Source organism: Diadema antillarum, unplaced genomic scaffold (assembly GCF_040938485.1).
Source record: "Diadema antillarum isolate AM-2024a unplaced genomic scaffold, OU_Dant_1.0 scf00000103, whole genome shotgun sequence".
Classification (NCBI taxonomy): domain Eukaryota; kingdom Metazoa; phylum Echinodermata; class Echinoidea; order Diadematoida; family Diadematidae; genus Diadema; species Diadema antillarum.
In genome coordinates, this window is record NW_027270992.1 from 603,711 (window position 1) to 619,959 (window position 16,249).

Here is a 16,249-nt window from a genome sequence, read left to right on the forward strand (position 1 = left end):
GTGATAGTCCTCTGGTATAAAATGTTAAGAAAAAAAAAGAATATCCTGTAGCATTTTTCTGTGGTACTTACGAATTTAATTTGCTGTGTGGTACTTCTGTGTGGAATAGCACCATATTATGATTTTCCTCTGGGATTTTGGACAGTTCCTGTGGTACTCTCCTGTGGTATACATTGAAAATTGCCATAGGAATTCCTTTCGTACTGTCCTGTGGTACGTCCAAAAATTCCACAGGACAATTCGTGTGGTACTGTCCTATGGTACGTCCCAAAATACCACAGGACAAATCATGTGGTACTGTCCTGTGGTACTATCCTGTGGTACTTTCCTGTGGTACTGTCCTGTGGTACTGTCCTGTGGTACTGCCCTGTGGTACTGTCCTGTGGTACTGCCCTGTGGTACTGCCCTGTGGTACTGTCCTGTGGTACTGCCCTGTGGTATTGCCCTGTGGTACTGTCCTGTGGTATGTCCCAAAATACCACAGGACAAGTCGTGTGGTACTGTCCTGTGGTACTATCCTGTGGTACTGTCCTGTGGTACTGCCCTGTGGTACGTCCCAAAATACCACAGGACAAGTCATGTGGTACTGTCCTGTGGTACTATCCTGTGGTACTTTCCTGTGGTACTGTCCTGTGGTACTGCCCTGTGGTATGTCCTGTGGTACTGCCCTGTGGTACGTCCCAAAATACCACAGGACAAGTCGTGAGGTACTGTTCTGTGGTAATATCCTGTGGTACTGTCTCGTGGTACTGTCCTGTGGTACGTCCCAAAATACCACAGGACAATTCCTGTGGTACTGTCCTGTGGTATGTCCCAAAATACCACAGGACAAGTCTTGTGGTACTGTCCTGTGGTACTTTCCTGTGGTACTGTCCTGTGGTACGCCCCAAAATACCACAGGACAAGTCTTCTGGTACTGTCGTGTGGTACTTTCCTGTGGTACTGCCCTGTGGTACTGTCCTGTGGTACGTCCCAAAATACCACAGGACAAGTCGTGTGGTACTGTCCTGTGGTACTGTCCTGTGGTACTATCCTGTGGTACTTTCCTGTGGTACTGTCCTGTGGTACTGCTCTGTGGTACTGTCCTGTGGTACTGCCCTGTGGTAGGCCTACTGTCCTGTGGTACGTCCCAAAATACCACAGGACAAGTCGTGAGGTACTGTCCTGTGGTATTATCCTGTGGTACTGTCCTGTGGTACGTCCCAAACTACCACAGGACAATTCCTGTGGTACTGTCCTGTGGTACTATCCTGTGGAACTGCCCTGTGGTACTGTCCTGTGGTACGTCCTAAAATACCACAGAACAAGTTGTGTGGTACTGTCCTGTGGTACTATCCTGTGGTACTTTCCTGTTGTACTCTCCTGTGGTACGTCCCAAAATACCACAGGACAATTCATGTGGTACTGTCCTGTGGTACTGTCGTGTGGTATACGTCCCAGAATACCACAGGACAATTTGTGTGTATACTGTCTTGTGGTACTGTCCTGTGGTACTTTCCTGTGGTAATGTCCTGTGGTACTGCCCTGTGGTACATCCCAGAGTACCACACGAGCCTGTGACACAGTACCACACAGTTCCTGTGTTAACATATATTTGTGTGGTACATTGTGTGCTACCAACCAGTACCACAGGGAGTACCACATGAGCCTGTAAAACAGTACCACACAGTTCCTGTGGTAACATTCATTTACGTGGTACATTGTGTGGTACTGACAAGTACTACAGGGAGTACCCTACAAGCCTGTGGTACAGTACCACACAGTTCCTGTGGTAACATTACAAGTGTGTGGTACATTATGTGGTACCGACAAGTACCACAGGGAGTACCACAGGACTTTTTTGTTAGGGTGTTGACAGGAAAGTTTTCAGAAACATAAAGTAGGTACAGTGTATATGACATTTGTTGATGTTTCGGCATTTCAATAGATGCCGACACAACGTCTTCAGGTATATGCAAGTCAGATATTATGGAATATGATGTTTTGGTTGTAGGTTGTAATATGATTACATCAGTTGGATTATATGCAGTTGCTTGTGGACAGGATGACGTGTTTATGATCTTCGTACACAAGTTAATCATTTGATATGACAGTGTAAAATTGACTTACATGTATGTTTTAGTGAGGAAACCACACAATTTTGGTACAACGTGTATTGTTTGTATGCATGCCATGATTGCATAAGGTTGAGAAAGTTAATATTGTAGTATTCAGTGTTTCGCAATTGCATGCAATTCCAGTATGATGTAACTCACGAGAGTGTGAGATTGGTACACGTTGAATGGTACTAAAATCGTACTAGTATATGTTTTATCACATGTGTGATGATGATGTAGCCATAGCATACATTGTTTATTTGTTCTTATAATAATGCAACCATGGTAAACTCATGGATTTATAAGAGTGAATTGGAAGAGGAATGCACAATACTGTTCCAAAATATTGTGCCAAGGTAAGAGTTCATATGTGTTGAAAACGTTAAATGCACTCTTTTAGGGGGAAGTGTTATAGATACAATTGCATTGTACTATCATTTCTGGGCAGACTTTCAGCTCAGTATAAACAGACAGAATTCAGAAAAGGCGATCCGATCAGGACGGGTTCTGAAACCTCCTACGGGGGAGGTTTCAGAACCCGCTATAGCATGCTCGAGGAGGTTCGACTGCAGTATAAACGCAAAGGGGGGTTGAGAAGCCGCTTTTTGACCGACCCGGAGGTAATTGCTGAAGGTCATCACCTGCTCACATAAACAACCCAACCATCTCGACCAATCCCCCTGCAGAAAGCCTTTCAACTTGCACACTGTCACTCAAAAGCCCGCGCCATAAATCAGAGGGGAGGAGAAGGTTGAGCCTGCTAGGGCCTGCTAGGGTCTGCTTTTGGCGAGCAGTATAAACAGACAAGAGGCTGCTTTTTCAGAGTGGGCTTTCGCACCTCCTCGAGGAGGCTCTGAAACCCGTTAGCAGTATAAGCGGGGTATCTGACCACAAAACGAAGAGGCGATAGCCCCCAAAAACAAAACAGAAAAACTGCAACTATCAGCGCAATGCAATTCAGTGCCAAGGAGAGAGTCGTTAAGGAAACCTACACCAAGTACTAACACTGAAGATCGGGTTCAACAGGAAACATTCCAGATGAATTCAGACATTTAAACAACATTCGATACCACTTCAAGGATAAGTAGGCCACTTCAAGGATAAGTGGGCCACTTCAAGAATAAGTAGGTCAGGAGTACCTCTCACCAGTGGTTGCGCTGACGGACGGACGTGTTTTACAGGTCGTGATTGATTGACAGGACGTGCGACTGGTGAGGTGATTGACAGGACAGGGGCGGCGACGCCCGGGCGGACGCCTGCTATAGTTTCGTCTCGCTCTTTTCGCACGCGAATTTTCTTCTATATACCACATTTTATTAACCTCAGGAAATATACCATTGGAAACAAATCGGGATACCTATTTCGGAATCTCAGAAAGAAAAGAAATCCTGAAAGTTCTAAGCGAGAAGAAAATCACTTTTGCAGTGCAGTCAAGCACGTGCAAACTATTAAAACGCACGGCAAACACTCGACACATTCCCCCCAAAAAAGCTGCGAAAACGAGACAGGAAAAGGTAATGCAGGTAATGTGTTTTTGTTGTTTCAGAGTATTGGTTTGTCTGCTCAAGGACCACGAGAAATTCCACAAATCTATACATAACACCATCAATTTATGTACTACGTAATGTATAATTGTAATTGTGAATCGTCCGCAGGACTCTTTAAAGTAATCCCTAAGGCTAATATACGGTCTCTGGCACAACATAACAATTTCAAAGGACGGATATGCGAGTTTTCTCGATCAGACTTTTCGCATGTGATTTCAAATTCAAAAATCCGATGTCACCTGTGACGATCTTGTCGAGTTTATGGATCAAATTTCGCTGAGCTGGTACCGTACTTGTCAATAATTTTATTTAACGCTTTCTTTGAACAATGATGCTGAGCATGTAAAGCGTAACCTATCACGAATGGCCTTTGTGTGGTCAAAAATTAAATTCTTCATAAGCAGTCATGGAATAATGAAATATCAGAGTTCCTAATTCGACTGGAACTGGGATCCTTTTTTCTTTTTGTTTATTCTATTTATCTGAAATATTATCTATGACAATGATTATCCAGAATAAAAGTATCGAAATGCGACTTACTAGGATTGACGAGGATTTTTTTTTTTTTTTGGGGGGGGGGGTGACTTTTATGCAAGTACGTCGTCTGCTCGTTCTTTACATACGCAGCGTGTTTATACGAAGAGCTTGCTTCCAAAAGGTGCTGAAACCATCATTTTTCATTTCTTTTTGTTATAAAATGCAAGAACATTCAAAAGTTGGAAATATGGTATAAGGACTATTCGTGTGTTTCACAAACTATTGGAGTGATATATCGATATCAACTGTGATTAAATATTCCCTACTACTCATTGTTTTCCATTGTCAGGGACCTTTCAAATAACAAACTGAAGGGGATTGAAAGTTCAGCTTTTGATGGACTCCACAGCCTCTCTTGGTTGTAAGTACCACATCGAAACCTTCACAGGAACCCACAAATTTACTATGCATGTTTGTGATGGATCCATGAGTCATAGTCTCATAAAGATAACATATATTTTGAGGTTAGAATGTCATCGCCTTGTCTTTGACACGTTCTCAAACCTTTATGCTACATTTACTATTTTGAGAATAATAGTGGTAACGAAATGAATGAAAATTTGGAACTTTCGCTACTGATAGTGGCATTGTTGCGATTTGAAGTTGTGTAGTTATATTTCAAACAGAAATACGAATGTCTGTCATATTTCGTGGAAAAATTAGAGTTGAATGCGATGATGTATTATTCACAGAATTTCGATATTAATATTATTGTCACTGGTGACGTCGTACTTTTTAACATGCAAAACTTGAGCACAATATTCCGTACCCGATTCAGATGCATTTGTCTCATTCTATTTCCTTTGCTTTCATTGATATTTCTTCAAAACATTGAATTATTACATGAAAGAATTTGAAACAGAGTGAGCCTAATAATTTCACACTTCATTTCTCATTTCTCACCCATCTTTTCAATAGGATACTTTCTGGAAACAAACTCGTAATTGCAGACTCAAGTGCTTTTAATGGACTTTCAATAGAAGTGTTGTAAGCTTGTCAATCTCTGCTTTATTTGAATTTTCTTCAAATTATAACAATTGTCATTTAAAGGGATCGTATAGTTTTGGTTGAGACATAACTTCAGGTTACTAACAGTTTTTGGTGACACAAGGAGAAACCGCTTTGTTTCACTTTATGCTTACGATGTCTCAGCCATTCCAGTTTTTGGTATCTCACAAATATGTTAAAAGCTCAATCCTTATCTCCACCAATACTAAACCATCCATTCAAATGCGTAATACATATGTCTGGGTATCATGAATTATGTTACTGTCTATCGAATAAATAGAAACGGAGCTCCACAGAGATTTGAAAATAAAAAGAAAAAACAAACGGTGTTTAAAACATCTGCAGAGTCAATAATGCTTTGTTGATTATGTTATCTAAATACATTTGATTTAAAAAATATTTAAAAAAACAACCATGATACGCACGCGAGGAACCTTTCTTTTTTTTTTCTTTTTAGATGTCACTAATGTGCTAGTTGTTCTCTACAATTAAATTGTGTGAATAATTCTCACATTTTGATAAATATTTAGATATTTACATACAGTCAAACCTGTCTTAAGTGGCCACCTAATGGAAACAAGCGGCCGCTATAGACAGGTGGCCACTATTGGCAGGTTGGTTGCCATTTTGAATTTCAACACTTGCGTTGTTAAATAACGTAAAATACCGCATGCTCTTCTTTAAAAAGAGCAGCAAATAAGTTTGCATGAGCAGCTATAATATGGATTTTTTGTTCAGATTAATTCATTATACATTTTCTTTTAGCTTACTTCTCTTCTTTTGATTTTCAAAATAATATTTCGAGCCTGAGAAACTGGCTCGTTCTGGTCTCGCATGAATGGGTTCACGAGAGAGTTCGAGCAGGAGATCGATAATGTGCGAAGCTGACGTAAACAACACACAATACCCAGACAAGTATCCCATTGTCCTTATTCAAAGGAATCTAAATCATTAATTTATTAGTCGGCATTTTGGTAAAATTCTACAATGTTATTTAGAGTTGTCTTTGCCTCTGTAACACCCCTCAAGGCGGCATTACTGAAGCCTAGATCTAGTCAAGATGTGGTGAGACGTCTTTTCACGGTGAAGAGCTACGTACGTTTGTCAATCATGTCTGCATGATTATGACAGAGCGAGGTTTCGGTATAGAATTCTTACAATTAACGTAAAAGGCGTATTCGTAACTGATTTAACGTTTCAGCTAAATTTTTTGTGGCCGCTATACGCAGTTAGATATCTCCCACGGGATACAAATTGAGTGGTCCCTGGTCAGGTATAGGTGTATAAAGGGTATAAAGGGTATAAATTGTATAAAGGGTATAAAAGGGTCAGTAATACAGCAAGTTCGTGGGTGGGGGGGGGGGGATTTTTCAGTGGCCGCCAGAAGCAGGTGGACACTATAGGCATGTGGCCGCTAAGACAGGTTTGACGGTACCATATTCTTTATATGTCTTTGACCGCTGTTAACATGCCTTCATATTGAATTGAATTGATGAGGTGTATTGTTCCTGAAATTGGCAGCCCAGAGGTTGAAGTACATTCAGTTTACAGAGTAGATGTAGGCCTACATAGATGAAAATCACAGTGCTTCACAAATAATGTGTTTACAATGAACATATTGAGAAATTATACATAAAATCATGCATTTATTAATCTTAATCAACAAAAACATACATATACAATACAACAACAGAGAAAAACTACTCAATACAATCCCTTGTCTTTACAACACTGGATTATGACTATTTAATCTAAGCAACAACAACAACAGCAAATACATATGCAGGGATGTAAAAATGGAGGAGACGTTATTGCACAGCAATTGAAAAACATTTTACCAACCATCCAACTTAAATTACCAAAATATTGAAAAACAATGAAATTATCAAACACCAACAACACCTAATATTATAATATATTTCATCAAAAGGTTGCATTTTCATTTTACTATACTATATCATATAAAAATATATATATTACATAAACAAACATCAAATACACTATTATTGCAATCACACTTCATTATTTTCAACATATTACCAAAACACTGTTAACAAAATTTATAAACATACGATTATACAATCGATTCAAAATTGCACTTTCATATATCCTCATATATAATTATACTTGTATACACCAAGATGTCCATATACGTCATAAAAAGTTAAAGAAATTTACCTTAATAAATATAGGTACAACCTCCACCACTGGATAATCATACATATCTTAGCGGAGACAGACAAGCCAAACTAACATTTTTTTTTCTTCTTCCTTTCCTAGAGATCTCAGGAATAATCACATTACGCATCTTGAAAAAGGAACATTCAGTGACCTGGAGAGCCTTTTAGTTCTGTACGTATATTGGATGCTGATAAACTGAGCCTCGACATTACCGTTGAATGGTTAAAAAAGAAATTGTGATATTCTGAGAAGAACTTCATGTTATTCTGTGCATAATTACGGTTTATGACATTGATATGCTTTGATTTGGAGGCAGTAGCTTTAAGGTTTCTCTTCTTTTTTCTCTAGACGGATTAATACGTAATTGATCATTATAGATCATTTGAAATTGATTCAATGATTGCATAAGAACTGACGACAAGAAAAATACTCTCGTTATAAGCGTCATTTTCATCATTATTTCTAGTCCTTGAGTATTATTCTTTTCCTTACTTTTGTTGGTGATATTAAGCTCGGCAATTATTTTTTTTTCCTTTGTTGGATGGATTTTGAAACTCACCTTTTCAATCGCACCATGTGTTCGATTTAGGTTTTGTGGCATCAATATCTCCCTTTAAGAGTTGACAAAAGAATTGCATAATGTCTTGTAAGTTTATATTACAATTACATATTCATTGTTTTCAATGTGTGCAGTAGTCTATCATCTCTTACTTTGAAATTACGACAGTCTAATAATGTCTTTGTTACGCCGGTGACGAAAAACTCCTACACATTAGTAATCACTTATCTTTGTCTCTCCTGTCCAAAAAAAAAAAGTTTTCTCTCAAACAATAGCATTTCTGAGATTAAAGACGGAGCATTTGACGGACCAAGTAGCATCTTGATGATGTACGTATTGCACTAAATACATGGTTAACATCCACCATGTCATGATAACCCTTTCCCTTGGCCTCTGCTTTTATCTATAGTCTTACAAAGTAGTTTGTCGTTACATTTTGAATAACGGTGATATCAAGAATATCTTTGTTTAAGCAAATGAATTTTCTATTATTGAAGACATCTGCTTCAACACATTTACAAACTTTCTACGAATATATAATGAAATCTGCAATGAAATAACATTCCATCACGATCGTGTTTACCCACTAGGTCATTGGGAATTTTGTAGAGTTTATAATGTGGATTGTCATCGTCATTAACTTGAGAAAATCCTTTATTTGAACTGTAATGTCTATGGTGAAGACTATTATGTCACATCTTGTTACCGGCAAACAAGAGTAATGATCAATATCTACAGCAATTTGTGTGTATGTACCGGGTATGTCTGAGTGTCATGACGTAATTTTTACACGTTACAATACAATACTGTACAATACAATGCAATATCAGTGGGTCATGAACCACACATTTTTCGAAACCGAAAACACTGTTACTGTGCAACAATTCTTCTCATATTTGGTCCTTTTTGTTTGATTGATTAACTGTTCTCTTATCATTTTTGTCGAGCCCGCCGGAGGACTGGTGTGGGGAGACTATAGGGCTTTTTACACTTGTGTTTCTTAACCCCGGACTTTCTCTGACCCAGGACTATCGTTAGTCCCGTACCAATTTTTTCAGCTTTTTACACTCGCCAATTAGTCCCGTACTATTTCTTGTCCGGGGCTAAGGGGAAAACTGACCTTTTTACACTCGTATTTCTTAGCCCCGGACTTTCCAAACCACATGAATATTCATAATTACGTTGTGTACTGTACACGTACACGCACGCACCGGCAGCACTTGATTACCTCGTTTCTTATTGGTCAGTGAGGGTCGGACTTCGTCTCCGTCGCTTAGCCCAGGATTATTTTTTTCGTTCTGTTTACACTCACTTGCTTGGCACCGCAATTGCGGTGCTAACCCCTGCTATTTTGTACCGTACTATCGGTGGGGCTAGCCCACTTTGGCAAAAACGAGTGTAAACAGAAAGTGGGCTAAGGATAGTCCCGTACCAACGGTGGTGCTAAGGCCCCCCTCCCCCCCTTAGCCCCACCGTTGGTCCGGGGCTAAGCAAAATTTTACAAGTGTAAAAAGCCCTTAAGGGATCGCCTGCGGCGTCTGTCCGTCCGTCGTCCGTCCGTCCGTCCGTCGTCTGTCCGTAACGCTACAAAAACTTGAAAACCTCTCTACTGAGGATTTCAATTTCTATCAAACTTGGAGGGAAGAGTGGTTATACAAAGTTACACATTTTAGCAACCATGAGGGGCACCTGAAGGTCAAAGGTCACAGGCAGAGGTCAATGAACTTTAGGGCCCAATGTTAAGTTTTTAGGGCGCGTTTCGTTTATGGCTCGTAACTTTTGATGTATCTGTCTGTTTGTGACCAAACTTAGATGGTAGATGTCCCTTGGGAAGTTGAAGGTTACAAGGTCAAAGGTCACAGACAGGGGTCAACGAACTTTTAGGACCCAATGTTAAGTTTTTATGGCGCGTTTTGATTAAGGCTTATAACTTTTGATCCCTCTGTCCGTTTGTGACCAAACTTGGATGGTAGATGTCCCTTGGGTAGGTGAAGGTCATCACAAGGTCAAAGGTCACAGACAGGGGTAAAAAAATTTTAGGGCCCAATGTTAAGTTTTTAGGGCTCAATGTTAAGTTTTTAGGGCGCGTTTCGATTGTGGCTCATAACTTTTGATCCCTAAGTCCGTTTGTGACCAAACTTGGACGGTAGATGTCCCTCGGGAAATTTAAGGTCATTACAAAGTCAAAGGTCACAGAAAAGGGTCAACAATTTTTTAAGGCCCATTGTTAGGTTTTTAGGGCGCGTTTTGATTATGGCTCATAACTTTTGATCCCTTTGTCCGTTTGTGACCAAACTTGGATGGTAAATGTCCCTTGGGGAGTTGAAGGTCACCACAAGGTCAAAGGTCATAGGCGGGTCAATGAACTTCTGGGAGTTAGAAAAATATTGATTTCTTTTACGCGAACGGGCGAGACACAATTTGGCACTTGCCTTGTTACTATTTTCTTTCGAAGAGATCTAGCTGACAACAGAATAGAGGAGATTAACCAAGGAGTGTTTGCCGGTCTTGATGTCATGGTATTCCTGTAAGTGAAGTGCTCACATTTTCCATTTCAATGTTACACAAGAGTTAATGCGGTAGAGACTTGACCTGCTCATCAATCAGCTATATCGGGTGTATTTTAGATAACCAAGAAATTAATGAACAAATGGGGGGGGGGGGGATGGAGGGGCGCAAGTTCGTAAACGTGGCCCAAAACCATAGTGTAATATTTTTGATAGCATATGCATAATGTATGTTATTGAGTGCATGCCCACGAAAGACATACTTGGATTTACTTGGTATGCTTTAATTTGGTATCAAATCATAAAAATATGACTTATGCAGTGCAGGATTGAATGAAAAAAGTGCGTTTCATAATGTGCGAACAATAACAATGAGGTGTCTTTGTGTTATATTGCAAACATAAACAGAAACCTGAAACGCGAAGTACAACGTACATTTAAATGTATAGCATCGTGGCCATGGGCACGTGAGTCAGAAAGAAGAAATCACCAACTGACTTAAAACTGTCTATTCAGACAAAGGGTAATTTTTTAACCCGTTCCTTACGGAACCTGGTATACCAGGTTCCCAAGATGAAGATAAAAGCGCCTACTTTCGTGGACTAAATTCATGATTCTTCGTGTTGTAATGCCCAGAGAAAATGAGTTTGATAAAAAGATTTAGAGTTCATTCCATCACCATACGTTCTCTTTCTGTTGGAAAAATGCGTATATCACAGCATTGTTACCCTTTTTCTGATTATTTTGCTCCTGCTTTGCTATGAAACTCGTATGAACATGTACATAGCGACCGGAGCTGATCTCGAGTAGATTTCTGTGTTCGCTGACCCCAGTGTTCTCATTTAAGTGCCCAGTTTAGTGTAGAACAAAAAAGTCTGTGAGCCCATCAACGCACGCTCTATTAACACCTTGCACTCGATCGATTTTTTTTCATTTTTCGATCTGCTTGACTGCTTTCGCTCAGGTGGAATACCTGTCTGTTCGCTTTCTGTCGACGGGCGAAAAGAATCTCGTTTGGGGGGCATTTAAGACATTCAAAGAATTGCCGAAGGAACATGTTAAGAAAACCCCATATTTTTGTCCTCTCCAATCTCCAGCAACCTTTCAAACAACTGTAATACCAAAATAAAGGGACGTGCTTTCAATGACTTGGGCAATGTGATGCTTTTGTAAGTATGTGTCATAATTTATACCTTTGATCCCATTTGCATATTGAATACTGCAAACGCTGATTAAATGTGAAGCAGTTTAAGAATTGTAGGTTTGATGAGTCTCTGCATCGCCTCGTAACTGCCACTAATAAAACGGAAGTAGCTGCCAAGTGAACATTAACATCATAAACTGTAACTCCGGCTGTGAGAGCAATGCTTCCCTTTGCAAATTGCATATTTTGCTATAACACTGAATTGTTAGGGATTCGACGTGCCGAGTCCTTTAGATATTATAAGAGAGTGATTAGATCGAAGGAAATAAAGTATATATGTATACATCGTGCATAACAAATGTTTTTACGTGTTTAGTGAGTCAGTGAGAGAAAGAGAGTCCGAGAGAGAGAGACAGAGACAGAGACAGAGACAGAGAGAGAAAGGGGGCATATGAAGAGTTTGTTCGCAAAAACCGATAAGTCCATAATAGTATATTTGCCAAATGGAGATATGTGCGATTAAAGGTCAAGGAAAATGAAGAGAATAATAAGAAAATTTTTGCTTCTTTTGACCATAACTTCAAAAATGTACCTTTATATGTAATGACCAATACATCATTTAAAAGGTATTATTTTGTACTTTATGACAGCCGTACTTCAAAATCTTCAAAAATGGACTTATCGGGTTTTGCGAACAAACTCGTCATATGTTGTCGCTTTGGTTATCGCCATTACTATTGAAATTAACCACGTTGTGTAGTGCAATATATATATATGTTATAGTGTTTTTGTGATATTGGTAAAAATAAGAAATTGTTCAAACAATCAAATCAAATCAAATCAAATCATGTCATCAATAGAGACATCTGGAACATCGACCTTAGGAACATTGAGAGAGGAGCTTTCCTGCGTCTGAACAGACTTTTCTACCTGTAAGTTCGCTCCATGTGCCAGTACTCTGATGACTAAAACGTACCATCGAATGTCTTATTAGATTGGATATTTTCTTTGTTTATCCACCATTTCAAGTGCGAAATTATTTTCCAATATTTATTCACTTGCAGTGTATGAAAATAAAGCTGCGCTCTGTACTATTCCAGTAAGCATCGCACTCACTCAATATCAAGGACAAACACTTGTTTAACAAAACTATTACTCTTGGTTTTTCTAATATCAGCACTCTTTTGTTTCTTCTCCAGTGAAGAAGTACAACAAAAAATAATGAGTTCCTATAGATTACACACTAACTTTAAAAAAATCGCGTACGCAGGAATTGTTTCAATGGAATTGAGGTCAATTTAGCGGATCTGTCGATAATCTAATTGTCCATTAACTCTGTATGTGCCATGATGGAAACCCACTGTGAGCCACATTATTCTGAGACACCAACGTAGTCATGCTTTGAAAAAGCATTCTGTTTTTGAAATATATGTAACGTCTATAGATTTCTGCTAAGCTGAACATGTAGTGAGCAAAGTTCTAGAGAAAATACCAATCTTTGAGGGGTTTTCTGTGGGTGATCATAATCTATATCTTTCCTCAATCTCCTTTGTTTACGTGTGCTTTTTTATTCTATCATTCAGAATCTTCCTTACTGATATTGCTAAACTGCTGTAGCTGAAACTTTGACTTAAACAAACAGAACGCGGACATTGGACAAAGTTGTGTGATTATGTGAACTTTTCCAGAAATATAAGATACTCTAAAATTATATACTTAAGTCTCTCATGTACGTTTTCTGCTTGTATTTTTTTTTTTTTTGACAGATATCATGAGGCCAGCTTAAGGAAAGAAGTTCGGGAAAATGTGAACTTTCTAAGCAGTGCAAGACTGTAAGTTACAACAGGGCATTTGAGACATAGTTACACATACCCTCCGCTTATGACCGATGGTATAATTGAGAGTATAAAATCATGCTAAAAGTCGTGCAGTATTCATTTAATATTAACCCTCGTTTTATAGGAATTAACATGGTTTGCTTCGGTAGTCACTAAACATGTTTTTTTTTTCAATACTTCATAATAACCAGGCCTTTTCGGGATCTGATTCAATAACAACTTGGATTGTCGGATGGTTATTACAGATGACATAGAATCCCATTTTAAGTCCTTTACTCATACTCTCGTTACCTGTGTTGATTGTATCTATCGAAAGGAATCTCTGGAAGTTACCCATTTTGATGAACGTTCAGAAAGCGGAGCTGGAGGGAGAAAAAACAGTGCTGTGGTATGTTTCTAAGCTCTGTTGTATGCTTCTAGTAGCCATCAATGGTTAGGGCCAACGGACAACCGTTCACATTTTGGTAAATTGCACATTTTGCTAAATTACCCAAATGTGACGATAGTGCACCTATACCTGACGGGATCCATTGCTACCAAAATGTGTAGTTAAACGTGGATTTGCCTGCACATTTTGGTAACTGAACTAAAAATCAATGGATGGGCTTCAGAATTCATTCCGCCACGGAGCTAAGGTGATATGTTCCTGCATCAAAAACAGGCAATACACATTTTTTAAGCTCACATTGTAATCGCTTTTCGTTTTAAGGGACCACCTTGGGGCCCTAGATGGGGTGAAAGTTGAGGGGTCAATGTCAATGTCCTGCACATTTTGGTAAATTTACCAAAATGTGCAGTTACCAAAATGTACCATAACATGTCACGGCACATTTTGGTAATTAACCAAAATGTGCAATTTACCAAAATGTGCCATAACAGACCTACTTACGTGTTTATGTTTGATAGTAACTGAGTCATCACCATCTGATTTGCAAAGCTGATTTTTCTCAATTCATTTTTTTTTTTACTTTCAAAATAAGCACACTGATATATACAAGTGAAGTATCTTTCCCTCAAGGTTCCCTCCCTTCCTCCGACTCCACGAATTTACTTTTCAAAGCCACAGTCTAGTTACATAATATATAGGACCTATATACATGTATATATTTGTCATATAACCATAATTATAAACAAATATACAATTTATATACTGGACATTTGAAAGGTATTAAATCGATTCGGATTTATTTCATTTAAAGTCAGAATTTTCCCCATTTTCTTTAAACTTTGCACATCCATCATGATAAACGGAAACCAGTATTCATACGCACGTATATTTACACACCATGAGGTCGGATGAATAAGGATTATTGCAATGTTGCGCTTCGTCAGTACCATTGACGACGCTATAATAATCTTCTCGTTCCGTGATGAATGTTCCATCTTACACACAATAGGTTACTTTGGTACCTGATAGGCGATGACGAGACGCGGTTGTTTTTATCCTGGGTTGGACTCTCCATATTGTGAGTATTTTAATCACTAGCCTTTCCACTGTCTCACTCGACTGACAAAAAAAAAAAAAAAAAATATATATATATATATATATTAAATTTCTTTTTTTATATTCCCTTCGCGATATGATTTGTACACTTGGGCATTATAGGTTCATACTTCACATTTCTATTTGGTTAGCCTCGTTCTTTTGTTGTTAAATGTATCATGAATGGGCACTCATTTTGTTATATTCTTCGACGTATATGCATTCAAACAAATCACAGTTTTTCATCGAAAGTGCAAATTCCATGTCTAAAAAAAATGGCTTTATATTAGCTTTTTTGAATCTATATGAAACCAGAAATTCTGCTATAGGTATTTCATATTTCACGTGTATTAGTTCCCTTATTGTTGTATTCGATGACTTGGATATCCAAATAAAAGTCAAATGATGTCGAAACATTGTTTTTCACTACATTAACAATTAACTCCTTGTGTGCCACGTTCGCACATCCGACTCAGTCGACGGCGTGCCAACTTCGCATATTCTGCTCAACAAGCGAAGCCGCCAAATCCGATCGATAAATCACTAATCACCGTTAATCCCGCGGCACAATGAAAGCGTCTCTCGTGCTTTTGTTCCTCTCATATACGGCTTGCATTCTATGTGGTGATTGACTATCAAGCGGCGTTCCCAAATAGATTTGCTCATACATTCTAAGTTTTTGTCATGGTTTTATGTGGAAAAGTCATGCCTTTACAGTAATGTAGCAACTGGTCAGTCAAAAGAAAAATTGAAAATAGATTCGTCATACAATTTATATCGAAACAAAGCTTGGCAATCCTCTTTAATTTTGCCTACTAGTATGCCCGTCTTAACAGAAATTTGTAGGAGTTATACAAATTGAAAAAAAAAGACAGAATTCTTTGTCAGAGCATGACTACCTTCCTGTCTCACAATAACGTGACACACAGGGGGTTTCCACCATGGCACATAAAGAGTTAAATTGTTTGAAAAATCAAAGCACTATTTTCTATATTGAAAATTGATCTTGTGTTTTTCGATACCTGTCAACCGAGATACGAGGTCTTGTCAATCCAGGGACGATGCATATGTATGTATATGTATGTGTATATATGTGACCCTGCACCTCAAAACAAACAAAAAGTCGCCAGACATGAATTTTTAGTTAAGACCAATTTCTGAAAGCGCAGACTTTAAGCTTTAAAGTGATGTATAACTCAAATCAAATGGACTCTCCTAACCTATCTAAATATTCGAAAGAAAGCACAAATTCAGGAAAAGTGTGAACTGAGAAAAGAGGCTCTGAAGTACAGTGTCTATTCAAGCGCTTAATCTTTACCAAACCGTGCTGGCTGTGCGATGAATGGGAC

The 16,249-nt window shown here is 38.7% G+C and overlaps 1 long non-coding RNA gene across 1 annotated transcript; it reads left to right on the forward strand.

The window, feature by feature from the left end:
* The first annotated feature begins 12,447 nt into the window (after window positions 1-12,447).
* LOC139718931 (uncharacterized) lies at window positions 12,448-13,807 on the forward strand. Its single transcript, XR_011710052.1, has 3 exons — window positions 12,448-12,511; window positions 13,346-13,411; window positions 13,734-13,807. It is a non-coding gene; the product is annotated as an uncharacterized lncRNA (long non-coding RNA).
* Window positions 13,808-16,249: the final 2,442 nt, after the last annotated feature.